The 13,577-nt window shown below is 44.7% G+C and overlaps 1 long non-coding RNA gene across 4 annotated transcripts in view; it reads left to right on the top strand.

The window, feature by feature from the left end:
• LOC121075000 overlaps window positions 1-9,264 on the top strand; it is a 39,752-nt gene extending 30,488 nt beyond the window's left edge. For 2 of the 4 annotated variants that reach the window (XR_005822682.1, XR_005822681.1), the window contains exons 2-3: window positions 896-1,078; window positions 2,540-9,264. This is a non-coding gene — a long non-coding RNA (uncharacterized LOC121075000). The remainder of the gene's footprint in view (window positions 1-895; window positions 1,079-2,539) is intronic. The other 2 variants (XR_005822683.1, XR_005822684.1) reach the window with 2 other exon arrangements.
• Window positions 9,265-13,577: the final 4,313 nt, after the last annotated feature.

Raw genomic sequence — 13,577 nt, 5'->3', positions numbered from 1 at the left:
GGAGCTTTCATAAGCAGGTTTCTTTGCTACCACAACAGAAAGAACACCTCTTTCATAATGAATTGCCTTCAACTACCATGAGCCAAGCTTAGGGTTTTTTTTTTTGTTTTGTTTTTTTTGTTTTTTAAATGTGGGAGCATAGAAAATTAAATCTCTGTTGGATTTTTTTAAGCAATTATTTTAAGCACTGTGAATAAACAAGGAGTGCCTGACAAACACCTGTTATTTTTCCCATCGTGAGTTTGGCTGCTGCTGAATAGTCAGAAATGCTGCTCTTTATAGGATCAAGTGTGTTTCTGGCAGAGAAGAATAGGGTTTGTTTTCACTGTGGAATAATGCACTGGCTGCCACATGAAGTGCAGCACCGGCTTTTATCAGATAGGAGGCATGTGTTCTGCTGGCTTCCTCCTGGTGGCTAGCACACCGGAGGGACTTGGTTGCAGCCATTTCATGACCCGTTTCTCGGTATTTCTGGGCCCACTGGGAATGTGGAGTTGAGCTGGAGTGCAGGACGTGGTTCAGATCCGGCTCTCAGCTTTCTGAAGAAACCAGAGGGTGCTGAGTCTGGTTTCTGAACTTCAGGTTGTTCTCAATGTGGACTCTTTCAAAGTCCACGTTCCCAAAATACAGAGAAGCAGTTTATAGTAACAAGCGTTGCAAAGAGGCGGGCTAGAAACAGCTCTGGGAGGTTCCTGTCCAGCTGCTTCCTCCTCACCCCTTCTCCCTGGAGGCTGCGGGCTGGCAGTGCCATGGAGACAGGGTGAATGGGGTCCTGCTTGTGTGGTAGCTTCCAGTGCACTGGCAGAGCAGTGTGGGAGACCCAGGGCAGAGGGATTACAGCAGCAGTCGGCTGACTGAGCTGACCTGATTGAGCTGACACTTCCTTCTTTTGCAGCCTTAACCTTTGCTGGAGGTTGTCGCCTTCTCTCACCCGTCCTCCCTCTGGGTGGGAGGATGCTACAGAGCAGCCGAGCGGGAGCCCCGTGCACAGGGCACAACCTCAGGGAGGGGAAAGAAGACAGGAGGTCGCTGGGACTCTGTGGCAGATGAAATAGGGCACGAGGGCAGACAGCAGCAGGTTTGTAGCAAAGACTTGGTGTTGCAGGTCAGGCTTGAGGTGACCTGGCCAGCAGTTGTTCCCCGGAGATGATTGAAATCCTCTGTCCTCCTTCCCTCCTGTAGCAACCAACCACCAATGTTATTTTTTAAGTGCACTTCTCAAGACAGCAAGGTTCTTTAACAAGATAAGACAAGCACCCCATTAGCTCCTAGCAGGGATGATTTTAGCAGGGACACTTTCAGGGCTCCCTTATAGCTGGGCTTTGCTGGTTGTTGGTGCAGGGGGAGTTTTTTTCTAAATTTTCTTACTTCTTAAGAGTTCCCCATAAACCACAGCACATTTTGAAGCTCAGTTAAAGCCCAGAAAGAGAGTGCAAGAGGAAGGTGATGGGACACTGGGATCAGCTCACTCCTGTTGGTGCTTTTGTGTGTGAGCAGTTCAGAAGTTCATGTGGCTGGATTTCCCCCTTTCCTACTGCTCTGTGTAACTGGTTCTGCACTGGACCTGTGCTGTGGCACTACAGATGCCCTGACAAGGAGAGGAGGATTGCACGCATGGGACAACAGAAGTTTGCACACCAGATAAACCATGCTGGTTTATCTAAGCACTGCAGGCAAAGCTGCTCAAGGTCCGAAGAGCAGAGAGGGAAGCAAAGAAATCGCAGGAGTTTTACTCCTGCTGCAGCTCTTTCCAAGTATTTAGTTGTGAGTATGTAGGCAGCGAGTCCGCATTGCTCATTCCGAGCTCCTTCATGGTGAATGGGGACAGCAGGGACTTTTGCCAACTGCTGGCTAGTGGCAAAAAGGATGTTTTTAGTGGTTAAGGAGTAAGACAGGTAGCAGAGACCAGCCTTCCATCCTGGGCGTTGTTACCAGTAAACTGTGTGTGAACAAATCCCTCAGGCCAAAATTTTCATTGCCCTGCCCTTCTAAAAATCAGGCCACATAAGTTGCGTAAATATGGGTGTAGGTACCTAGCAGTAGGCAGCCAGGTTGGAATATTTTGGCTTTAATCCCTGTACCTGAGTTACCTCATTTATAAAATGGGGATAATTCTCTGCTACCTCGAGGGATGCTCTGAAGCACAACTCTATTGATGCTGGTAAAGCATGTCCCAGCTCGCTGGATAGCTATTATTCTATACTTGACAGAAATTGGATATGGCAGAGCTGAACAAGTGCTCTTGGTGTAGTTTTCTCTGTTGCCACTGGACAGCCTTTGAGTCACAGTTTTCCCCTCTAGTGAGACAGAGCAGACTGCGTGCTCCACGTTGCAGCCTTAAAGAAACTGAGTGTTGCTAACAGCTCTGCCCCAGCTTGTCACTGCTCTGGATACTCTGGCAATAGGACATGCATCTTGTCCCCTGGGAAGGGCGATAAGACTTGTCAGGACACTGCGGAGGGTGACTTTGGAAGCTCACGGTGTTAGGAACAAATTGTGGTTATGCCTTCTCAAGTTCATATGGTTTGCTTTCTTGTAGAATGAAACCAGCATCTCTGCTGTGGGGGCCAGCTCCATGCAGAAGACAATTAAAAGAGCAAATTAATTCAGAATAGCTCTGGGTTTGGAGATGACTCTTCTGGAATAAAAGGGTCTCTTCTCTTAGCGTGTGCTAAGCAAAGGAACAGGTAACAGGAAGCATTCCCACCAATTTTTCATGTAGACAAACCCTTGATTCATATCCATGATTTCCACAACATTTTCACAGTCAGTAGCAAGACGCTCTTTCCAATAGAACCGTGCTCCATCTTCTTTTCTGCCAGTACCATAGAAGGTGGCTGCGTCATTTTATGCTACAAAACATATTTTCATATTTCAAAAACTAATGCAACAAGATTCTTAATTGCACAATGCTGGCAGAACAAATAGTTCAAAATCTTGTGTTTAAAGTGACTTCTTGATTTAAATCATAGGACCGGACGATAAGACTTGCTAATTGAAAGGCGACTGTCTGCTTGGTTTTCATCTTCTGTCCTGCTGGAAACTAAAGAGTAGAGGCAATCCTGAGAGGTGTATTATCCTAGGATTCCCTTGCTGGCTTCATCCTCAAGGTGAGGTGATTTGTGTTTGGTTGCCTATCTTCAGTTACAGCTGCTCTATCTACTGAGTCTCAGCCCTCACAATAATGACAAATGAACCTCCATGCCCACCTTTGCACCCAGCCGGTTTCATATCAGGTAGTTTCACTGCCCACACGTTGGTTAGATAAAAGAAGAGTCTTCGGCTCTTTTGCAATCCTCTTACCTCCTCAGAAACCTTCTGCAATCTGCATTGTCTTGAACAAAGGGTGAGCTAAAATATGAGTGGGACACTTCATTATAACCTCTGGCTGCGCAATGAGTCACACCTGTGATTTTGAAATGCAAAATAATAAATTAAGAGGGCAGTAGTGAGATAGAGCTGACAAACTGATAATAAAAATACTGGGCAACTTGTCAACTTCAGCTGAGTAACCAAAGAAAGACACTTTCTGCCAAGCACAGGCAATTGAAAGGCTCTCTTTGCTGCACTGTTGTCATGTTGAGGCCAACGGCAAAGTCTATAGATCAATAAAATGTAAACACTGACGATATTTTCTAGAGCCAACTTTTCTTTTTGTCCTCCTGGAGAAGAAAGGTTGGCATCTAGGAGTATGAAAGTAGTGAGAGATGGGAGTATTTGCTTTGCTGTGTGTTTGCGCCAACTGAATAATCTCTGACTTAGTTTACCTAAATGTAGACTACTTTTTAAATGGGATTAGAAAAGTTTAACTACAGTTAGCCTGGTCCTCAGAGGGAATGCACTGATAAATATTCTTTTTTTATCATACACCGTCCTTCACACTAGCCATTAAACTCTTTTCTTAGCTTGCTTCATTTGCTCGGTGGTACAAGCCTGTGCCATGCAGGGTAGGCTCACAACGCTGAGCCAACCCCATACAGCAGCACAGAGCCGCAACGTACCCCCAACAAGTCAGTACGCAACTCCGTAAACAAGCTTTGCAGAAGAAGGTACAACCAACTGCCATCCTCCTACCATCATCTCAGTTCAGCAACAGTATAATGCCCTTTACATAGCAATGTCTTTTTCAGAAAACAGCAACAACAAAAACCACCTAAGCCTTGAGTGGTAGGGAATCAGAATTCCCATAGGATAAAATGCCCTTCCCCAGGAAAAGAAGAAAAAAGGGGAAAGACTTGTCACCAACTTGTCTTCTTTTCTAGGTGATTATATGAAAGGGTTTTTGCTACCAGGAAGGCAGGCTCCTCTGTTGTTTTGGGCAAAGAGCTCACTCTCTTTGTCTACGAGTAAGAATGCTCTCGGTGTTTCTTGGGAGAAAGGTGGGGCTGCAGCTGTGTAAGTGAGATGCGCACGTGGAGGTCTGGCATGATCCAAAATCGTCATCAGGACAAAAACATCCCCAAACTGAAAACTTCTCAATGGAGTAAAATCTCCACTGAAATCACATACAAAAAATTAATCTCAGCAGCAAGGTGGGAAAACTCTTACAGTGCTTGCAATCATAAGATTTCTGGTTTAAGACTGCAATCTGCAGACTTTTTCTCTTTTCCTGTTGTTCCGGTCATTGTGGTGTTGGGGAATGGACATTCTGGTATGAGACAGAACTGATGCGTTGCTTGTAACTGGGCAAAGTATGGGGTATTTTATTTCTTGGGTGCAGGAACTCTTTGCTTTTGAGCACTGCTGACACAAAGCACTGGAGTTTTCTCCCACCGATACAATTCCACACTCAGTTTCATGATGTGACATCTTGGCTGAGCCTGGGTATACAACAATGTCTGAAAAAACAACATTTCCAGCCAATGACAGCAGTGAATGAGCTGCCAAGGATGAACCCATTTGGTCCAGCTGTGAGCTGGAGGATGGTTCATGGCAGTGGGTGGGTGATTTCCCTGTGTGTACAAGCACCTCTGATCCAACTAGCACCATTCCGCTTGTCATTTTTCTGTCTTCAGTTTCAGACTTTGTCAGCTGTTGGCTTGCCAGGTACTGGATACTGCAATGACAAATACAGATCTAGATTGCGTCTAGCTGGCAAGGGGAGCATGCCATTTTTAGCAGGAAGTATATCTTTTTATATTGCAGCAAGATAATGTATGTATTACAAGTAGATCAGCACTGCTTTGAGGGATTTGAGGCCATGGGGCAGTCTGTAGCTCAGTGTCATTCACAACCTCATGTTGATACTACATCCTGTGATAGTACGTCTGTGTCCATGCTTTGTAAAAGCAGCTTGCAGTAAGTGAATCTGGCACTCAGCAAGGAAGAAGCTTGAGCCATCTTCTTGGCCATACGGTGGCAATGGAAAGGTGAACAGGGTAGACGGTGGTTTCTATATTGAATTCTTGGCATTGCTCAGCCTTGGTTCTGCTCTGTTATTTTACCCAGACAAAAACTTAAGAGTTGTGAACCCTGCCTGGATGACCACCCCCACCTCCTCAAACACGTATTTGGACTTAGCAAAGTGGGACCTAGAAGAGCCTATCAGGCGCTTTTCTGTAGAGTATAACTTCTCTGAAAATATCATGGCTACTATTGCAACCTGTTATCTTTAATTCCTTGGTCTGAATGATGTACTTCTTTACAACCAGGAGTATCCACCAGCATGTCCAGAGAGAGACTTGAATTCATACTTTTAGCTATGCCGTGAGACTTCTCTGTTTCTCTGCAGCTGCTGCTGGCTAGGGAACACACAGAGCAAGCAAGATGCTGCCTTCCGTCACCAAGGTCAGCGTGTTCTTACTAGTCAATAGCTGGTGGCAGCCCCTGGAGGCTGGACATGGTTCTCACTGCAGCACCGGGGACTGAACATGGAAAGCACCTGGCTACTGTGGCAACACGGGTTGTAAACAAATAGAGACTTGGCTGGGAGTTGCCGCCACAATCCAGTACGGCATGCAGAAGTCTGATCTACAAAGCAAGCACCTCCTATTTCTAAGGAAAACTCAACAGTTGTCCCTGCACGGTTTTGTTTCCAGCGGAGTTACACCCAGTCGAGTGCCAGTTTGGGATGATTTGCTGGCATGATGCAATGTTCTCATCCTGGGATCAGACTGGTCTTAACCCAGGATTTTATGCAAATCCAAGGCTGGAGGAAGCTAGAGCATGGAATAAGAAAATCCCAGTGATCAAGGTTGCTGATAAAAGCAACCGCCTTCAGCCGGTGAGCAGCACCGCCCACAGACGGGCTTCGGGCTGGGCAGAGGCTGAGGCGGCTGATGACAGTCCGGCATGGTGTGTGCCTGTCGCCTGAGAGCATAACAGGATGTTGTCCCAGCCCACGCACAGGATAGCTCCCTCTGAGACAAGCAGCAAGCCATGCCAAAAACGTGGACAGATGCAAACATACATTACACACCGTGCGCAGGGAGTCCTGGGGCAGCCGTGCTAATCTCGTAGCTGCACGGGCCGGGTGGAGTGGCTGAGTGTAGGCACAGTGCAACCCTCCATGTTCCGTGGCTTGCTAGATGTGCCCTGTTCAGTGCATTATGCCTACTTTCTACTGTGGACAACGCTTGGGAATGAAGAAGGTCTCTGTGGTGACTGTGTCTCCTACCCACTTACAGACACTGGTCTCAGAGCACTTGTTGTGGAGTCCCTCGAGTGAGAGGGAACCTACCCTAGTTATCCCAGTTATTAGGAGTGGAAGCATGTCCCCCACTGTTTCATGCCAGCTGAGAAAATGCTTTCAGATAGAAGCATCTTGTCTCCCCGACTTGATGCACAGGTGCAAGTAGTAGAAAGCACTACAACTGCAGAAACAACTACCAGACATTGCAGTCCTTGATGATTACTCTTCCTAGCCTTCCCCAGTGTGCTACAGAGGCTTGACGGCTGCTCAGCAATGCCAGCCACAGTCCTACCTGCGCAAGGCTCTTGGTATCTGGTAGCAATGTGACTAACAGTGAATTGCGGGTTCTGTCATTTATAATTCCCAGAAACTTTCTCCCGGAGGGAGTCACGGCGCGGGGTTGCAATGGCAAGTATTTTGCCAATTAAGCAAGTGAACAGCCCTATGTTGCTGGTTGACATTTAGAGCGGAGCAGACAGATTGGAGGAAGATGTTGAAACCTTGTTTATGTTGGCAGTGGATGGGTTGCGAAAAAGCCCTAAGAGAAAGTAACAAACAAAGGGTGTGTCTTGAAAGGAGCTGAGTTCAGAAACCTTTGCACAATGGTAGGCAACACGTGCAAAAGCCAGGTGATTCAGAACTGCCTTTCCTACGCTCTTGTGACCTAAATCCCCAACAAAAGGGACTAGTGTGTGCAAATATGACGAGAAGCACCTGGCTCTGGATGGGATCAGGTATTTGGAATGGTTGCTTCCAGGAAGAGCTCTTACTCTTACTGTGGTATTACAGAACTGCAGAGCTCGGGCACATGGTGCGTTTTAGCGTGTGTTTAAGCCCCAGGGATTGTCTAAGATCAGAGTCGGGGCTAGTGGCCAGTATTTTTAATCTGTGTGTGGCTGGTTTCTTCTAGATAAAGTACTCTTACGTCGCCTCTTGGAAGTAGACCCTGTATGAGTTTTTAGATTCTTTCAGTGTTTTGGTCAAAATAGGAAACAGCTTGTGGCTGGGGAGCAGAGGCTTACTACTCTGCATGAGTTTGATGCTTTAAGAAGATTTTCTCAGCTCCAGGCCTCTAGAAGAGCTGTGCAGGCAGAATCAGTACTACCTGTCACTTCAGGGAAAATGTCCTTTGCAACTTCTTTTGGAGCTCTAAGAGTTAAGCACAGGCATTCCGTGGTCCTTCATTTCAACCCACAATATTAATTACTCTTCCACCTGCCATGGGAGCTCCCCTATAGCACAGTGCTGTGTCATTTCACATCCCACCCATGAAAGTTTTCTAAGCCCATGTTATTTCCTGGAGGAGTGTTTGTGAAATGACCGTGAGTATTTAAATCCCCCCGGGGACCTTTGATAGGTCGGTCCCAGCTTCCTACCTCTTTGGACAGCCTTTCTCTCATCTTGCATGACAAGATGAGATCGCACACACGATGCTGACTCAACGCTACAGAAAGGGGTTGCATCATGAGGCACTGATGAGGTGAGATGATGCAGTGGTGTCATGAGGGTGGAATCTGCATATTCTGCTGGAATTAACAGACAAACGCCAAGCTGAGCTCCTCTGTCACTCCTGCGTTCTTAGATCTTTTTGCCATCTTATTTGTGATTCAGCCTTTTGAGGCAACCTGGATTTGTCTGTTTTTTTCCACAACTGAATCAGTTCTCATCTGCCACGTTATTCTTTGCCTGAATTTCCACAATCGGTGTCTAGACAAATATCACTGCTTTGCAAGGAAGGCAAGTGGAAAAGCACTTTTTTACTCCAGAGTATCTCAGGAGCTTTTTCTAGGGAGGAGAAAGTACACTCTCTTCTTTGAACCACCGTACAGATATCTAAAATCAGACCGTGGTAGACAGAGATAGGCACATGGTGTGTAGGAAATACCACTATTCAGGTAGGGCGGCACCAACGCAGTGCTCGGCTGTGTCTGAGTCTCTATAAATCAGCTAGACATCCAGCAGGCAGAACAGTACAAAAAGGTCTGCCAGAAAGCACTCAAATACAGAAAAAGAAGAGACTTTATGAATTCAGCTACCATGCGCATTGAGGTCAGCAAGGAGGAAGGCAGAAGGAACATTAACATAAGCAGAGCCATTTATTAAAACACTGCAGCCCTGAGAAAGCAGAGTAGGAATTGCTGATTCAGAGATCATGTCCAAACAACTGCCAGACAGGGGACTTCCCTTGTTCTCTGCCTCTGACCTCCACTCATACTTTTGCTGTTCTGTTTTATATCTATATGTTGTGGCTCCCCAAGCCCTCAGAGCTGAGTTTCCCTGCAATATTTTTATGTAATGCATTTATTTTAACAGCTTCCCTACACGGACTGGTGGCAGTTCTTTGGGGACGAGGCCATTTTTCACAGTTTAGTGCTGCAGAGACAATAAAAACAGAGTTAAAACAGATTAGAGTTTGACTCTACTATATATCAGGGAAAATCTTACTGGAAACCTCAGACGGATGCACAGTAAAAAGCCCTAAGCATGCTGCTTCTGTGATATATTTGCCTGAAATTGCTAGAAGACTCATATAACTTTTTCCCTGTTTGCACTTCAGAATAGATTGCTTTGCTTCTTGATCCAAAGTTGAGCAGTTCATGCTTTAAAAACTGCAAACCAAGGAGCATTGAATGATAATCATGTAATTATAGCTTTCTTCTCTTTTCTTTTCTTTTCTTTCTTTTTTCTTCTTTTTCTTTCTTTCTTTTTCTCTTCTTTCTTTCTTTCTCTCTCTCTCTCTCTCTTTTTCTCTCTCTCTCTCTTTTCTTTTCTTTCCTTCCTTTCTTTCTTTTGGTTCTTTCTGTTCTTTCTCTCTTCTTTCAGCATATTTGGCAGCACATAAATCATTGTAGCTTTCTGGATGTAGTGGTAGAGCTCTGCTCCCAAGATTTTAAGACAAGTCTTGCAATATGAGGACTGAATATCGGCTTAGCCATGGTAACTATCACTGTCAGCTTAGCTGACAGTACAAGATAGTTAAGCTAAATTGCATAGGTTGCAGCCTACACCTGCAAAGTCCACTGTTTTGTTTATTATGGGCTAAGAAGGAATGCATGAGAGTTAAAACAGCTCAGCTGATGTTGGTAAGTTGTTAAGCTTGTAAGTCTTGAGTCTTTATTTTCTAATTCGACCTGACACGGGAAATGGAGGACAATAATTAATGAGTGGAAGAGGAGATATGGCTTACAATAGACAGAGATGGTGAGATAACCTTATTACATGTTTCATTGGATCTTTACCAAACAGATGATAGATTCATTATAAGCGGTGCACAGACAAAGGGAACATTGACATTTAAAGAGATTCTGCTCCGGAAAGCAGCCACAGAATTGGCATGATGGGTTTTCCGTGACTTCTGTGTTTGGTTTTCGGTGAAGGAACAGCTTTATATCTATTAGACCTGCAAAACTGTTGTGATACGGGAGTTACACTGACTTTGAGTCTGATGAGATTTCAGTCTTGAAGTGTGTTCTGTTATTCCCCCTGTTGTTTTGTGGTTTTCTCTCCATTTTTTTTCCACTGAAGGCCAGGTAGAAGCATCTTTTCCCCCATTGTTTTCTTTGTTTTGTTTTTCCTCGTTTGTTCGCAGGGTAGGGCTGTTTTTCCTGCTATATTGTTGCTGCTTCAGAGCTGCCTACACACAAGCTTATCTTAGCCTTAGTTCAGCGAGTGTTAACTTTTACATTTGATGCTCTTTATCAACCATAGAATTGTCTTATTCTTGTTCCCTTGAAAACTTTTCTAACCAACCAAAGCTGAAAGATCAGCTGTGCTGATATTTAATATAGGGGTCTGCAAAACCTTGTGTCCTGATTTAAGTTAAAACTTCTTAAAGCTGCACTTTTTACTTTTATATGCATTCAGTGTGTTGGAAATATCAGCTTCTACAACTATCTTTGAATTATATCTTCAGTGGAAATATAGTAACAAGCCTTTGCTTTCAGTGAGGCTGGGAAGCACGAAACTTAGATACTCATAAGCTTAAGAGTGTATTGGTGGACTGGTGGCATTGCAGGTGGCAACAATTCTAGAATATTTACATGGGGCAAGATAAACTCCACCTCGCTCAGTGTCACATCTCAGCCGTGTTTCCTGCTTTGTCCAGCAGAACACCCTTGGCAGAGTCCATGACCTCCTAGATGTCTTCAGGACAGTGGGTGCTGCCCCCGGTGCACTGGGGAGCCCTTGAACCTGAGGCATTTTAGACTAGTTTAAATCTTGTTTAAATACATGTCAATAACACCCAAACAAAAGGCTGCAGTAAGGCCATTTTGCTCGTTCTGAATGACGTTTCTCAGAATTTGGGTTTCAAAGGAAATTGCAACTTCCGGTTCAATTAGGAAAACATGAAATGTCAGATTTTTCTGCAGAACAGAGATTTTCGGCATTCATTCAGCTCAGCCAGCAGGTGAGGAGAAGCTTAACAGTAGCACATGGAGCAAGTGGTCACTGCAGTAATCCCTGAGCAAAGAGCACATGAAGCTGGAAAGCTCTGAAAGGGAAGTCAGATGACCCTAACAGAAAACTTTTTCCTAAAGGGAAAACCACATCTGTTCAAGCTGGCATGCAAGACTGTTCTCAGGAGGAGCAAGATGCAAAGTTCAAGGGAAACTGCATGTGAAGACACACCATGACTTCACTGGGGTTATATAATGAGCCTCGGTGTGAGGAAGCTCTTTGTTCTATTTAAAAATCCCTGTATTACTGACAAGGAAACTTGGTGGCTGGCTTCCAAGGAAACAATGAAGAAAGAAAGGTGGTTTTTCTTTGTCTTTGCAGCTCCCATAAATCCCTACCATTCTGAAATGTGATTTTTTTTTTCCCCCGTGTGTAACCCCATAGCATGTTTTACAAGTAATAATTACAAAGCAATCAAACATGGATCAGTAACTAGAAGTGCATCAAGGAACGCTGAGCCCATTTGTTTGGAAACTCCACAGGTGTTGGTCACAGCTTGGAACACCAAGGTTATTGTGTGAAGAATATTGTTTCAGCCACAAAGAGGTCAAATACCGGAGAACATCTGGATATTAAGTGAGATTTAAGTCAGACTTGTTCCTCAAAGACAACCTGCCACTAAGGAGGCTCGTAAACCAACTTCTCTGATTCAAAAGCCCCCAAACTCTGAGAAAGGTCAGAGTGGGATTGGGACACCAAGTGAGAAGATATAGCAGAGGTTGAAAAATCATGAATAATGCAGAGAAAGGAACAAGGAATGACTAATCATTCTTTGCTATAGCACAAGAACACTGATTTATTTATTTTTTTAAATCACAATAATTTTTCTGTACTGCAACAGACTCTCATTAGAGACTTCACTAAGCCAATCTCTGTGACTCTACAACTCAGATGCTTTTCTTTACTCCTCAGTAAATATTTAGACTGAATGGTTGTAGAGCTGTAATGTGTGTCAGGGAATAACCCTTGGTACCTATTTCTAAATCACTTCTGTATATTCCTGGTGAATGATCTCACTGCTGACTAAAACTGAGCTATGGTTCTTCAATAAAAAATTATTCCATGAGACCTATGTCTTCACCTTTAGCTATTAACAAGTTCCCACTTAATTTCCCAGGTATTTGGGGGAAGAAGGCATTCAGTTGATAAAAGCATGTTACAGAGAACTACAAGGTAGGGATAGTCCTTCTGAGTCTTGTTCAAATTCCATTCAGACTCAGAAGTTCCTTATCTCAGCTCTCTATCTAGGAAAATATTTACCCATTATAATGATCTAATCACAGGAAGGGGCCAGGGCCCTATTTTCTCATTTGCCTGCCTGTCTCATCATGGGGTGAGGCTTGACACAGGGTGTGTACCACTCCCAGATCCTCATGCAAGCTTGCAGTTGGGGCTCAACCACCAGCAGTGTCAACTGGTGCAATATTGGGTGGCTGTGACAATGTCTTCAGTGCTTTCAAATGCTTCCTTGTGACATTTGGCTTCTCTTGCTGGTACACTTGTGCAGAGTGGCCTCCTCATCTAGGCATCTCTGGAGCAGCGCCAACACAGCTAAAGCAAAACCAAGTAGTTTGGTGTTCATACCCAAAGATAAAGTGGGAGTGCGTGGTCTTAACTGGAAGGCTCAGTCTGGCTAGGCTAAAGGCAGAGCAGGAAAGAGCCCAGATAAAGTCTTGGCCACAAAGAGTTGAGATGACTGGTTCTACTGTGCTCCCGCAAGCAAAGAGACAAGCTGATCTTTCTCATTGTAATAAGATAGGGTGGGAATGGTTATATTCTTAGGTTGCTTGTTGCCTTCAACCCTCCTGCTCTGTAATACTAAATAAAACAAATACTTCAAGGGTATAGATCATTATCCATGGTCAGCTGCCCAAAGGGAGGGGACAGAGAGTGGTAAACAGCTGACACATGGGTGTAGCCAGCTTTTGATTTAATAGTGGAGAAAAGTGGCATTTTTCAGCCCACGCTTGGAAGAGTGAGACGTTGAACACGTGAGATGGGCGTCCAGAATTTTCTGCAAATGCTAGAACCGATTGGCTGAAATGTGGGCAGGATAATGGAAATACCAACTGAAAAACTCTTTTTCCCCCCTGTGGTAGGTGTTGGACCTGAAAAACATGGGTGATGTTCAAACTGCTTTCAGCCTTCTTAAAGTTTTGAAACCATTTGTCCCTTTCTGAAAGGTCTGTGCTGAACAGATATTTGTAAGCGTATTTCTTCATGTTCACAAGCTCAGTCTGGAGTGCCAGCCCTTGCCTGGGCCATGACTGTGCTCCTGCAGCTGCTATGGCTGTTGTGGGTCCATACCACCCAACAGGTGACAGAAGCAGACGTGTCCTACGAGATGGGGAAAGAATATGCATAGGAGGGTCTGGCATTTTATGCACTCCCAAGGGACCAGCAGATTCCAAGGTTTCTCTCCGTGCAGCCAACTCCTAATATCTGTGCATAAACTCAATGTTCTTGTGTTTCCTATCAGGTTGCTATG

This window comes from Cygnus olor, chromosome 9, assembly GCF_009769625.2.
Source record: "Cygnus olor isolate bCygOlo1 chromosome 9, bCygOlo1.pri.v2, whole genome shotgun sequence".
NCBI lineage: Eukaryota > Metazoa > Chordata > Aves > Anseriformes > Anatidae > Cygnus > Cygnus olor.
The sequence above is the reverse complement of the archived record's forward strand: the minus strand, read 5'-3'. Positions and strand labels throughout refer to the sequence as shown.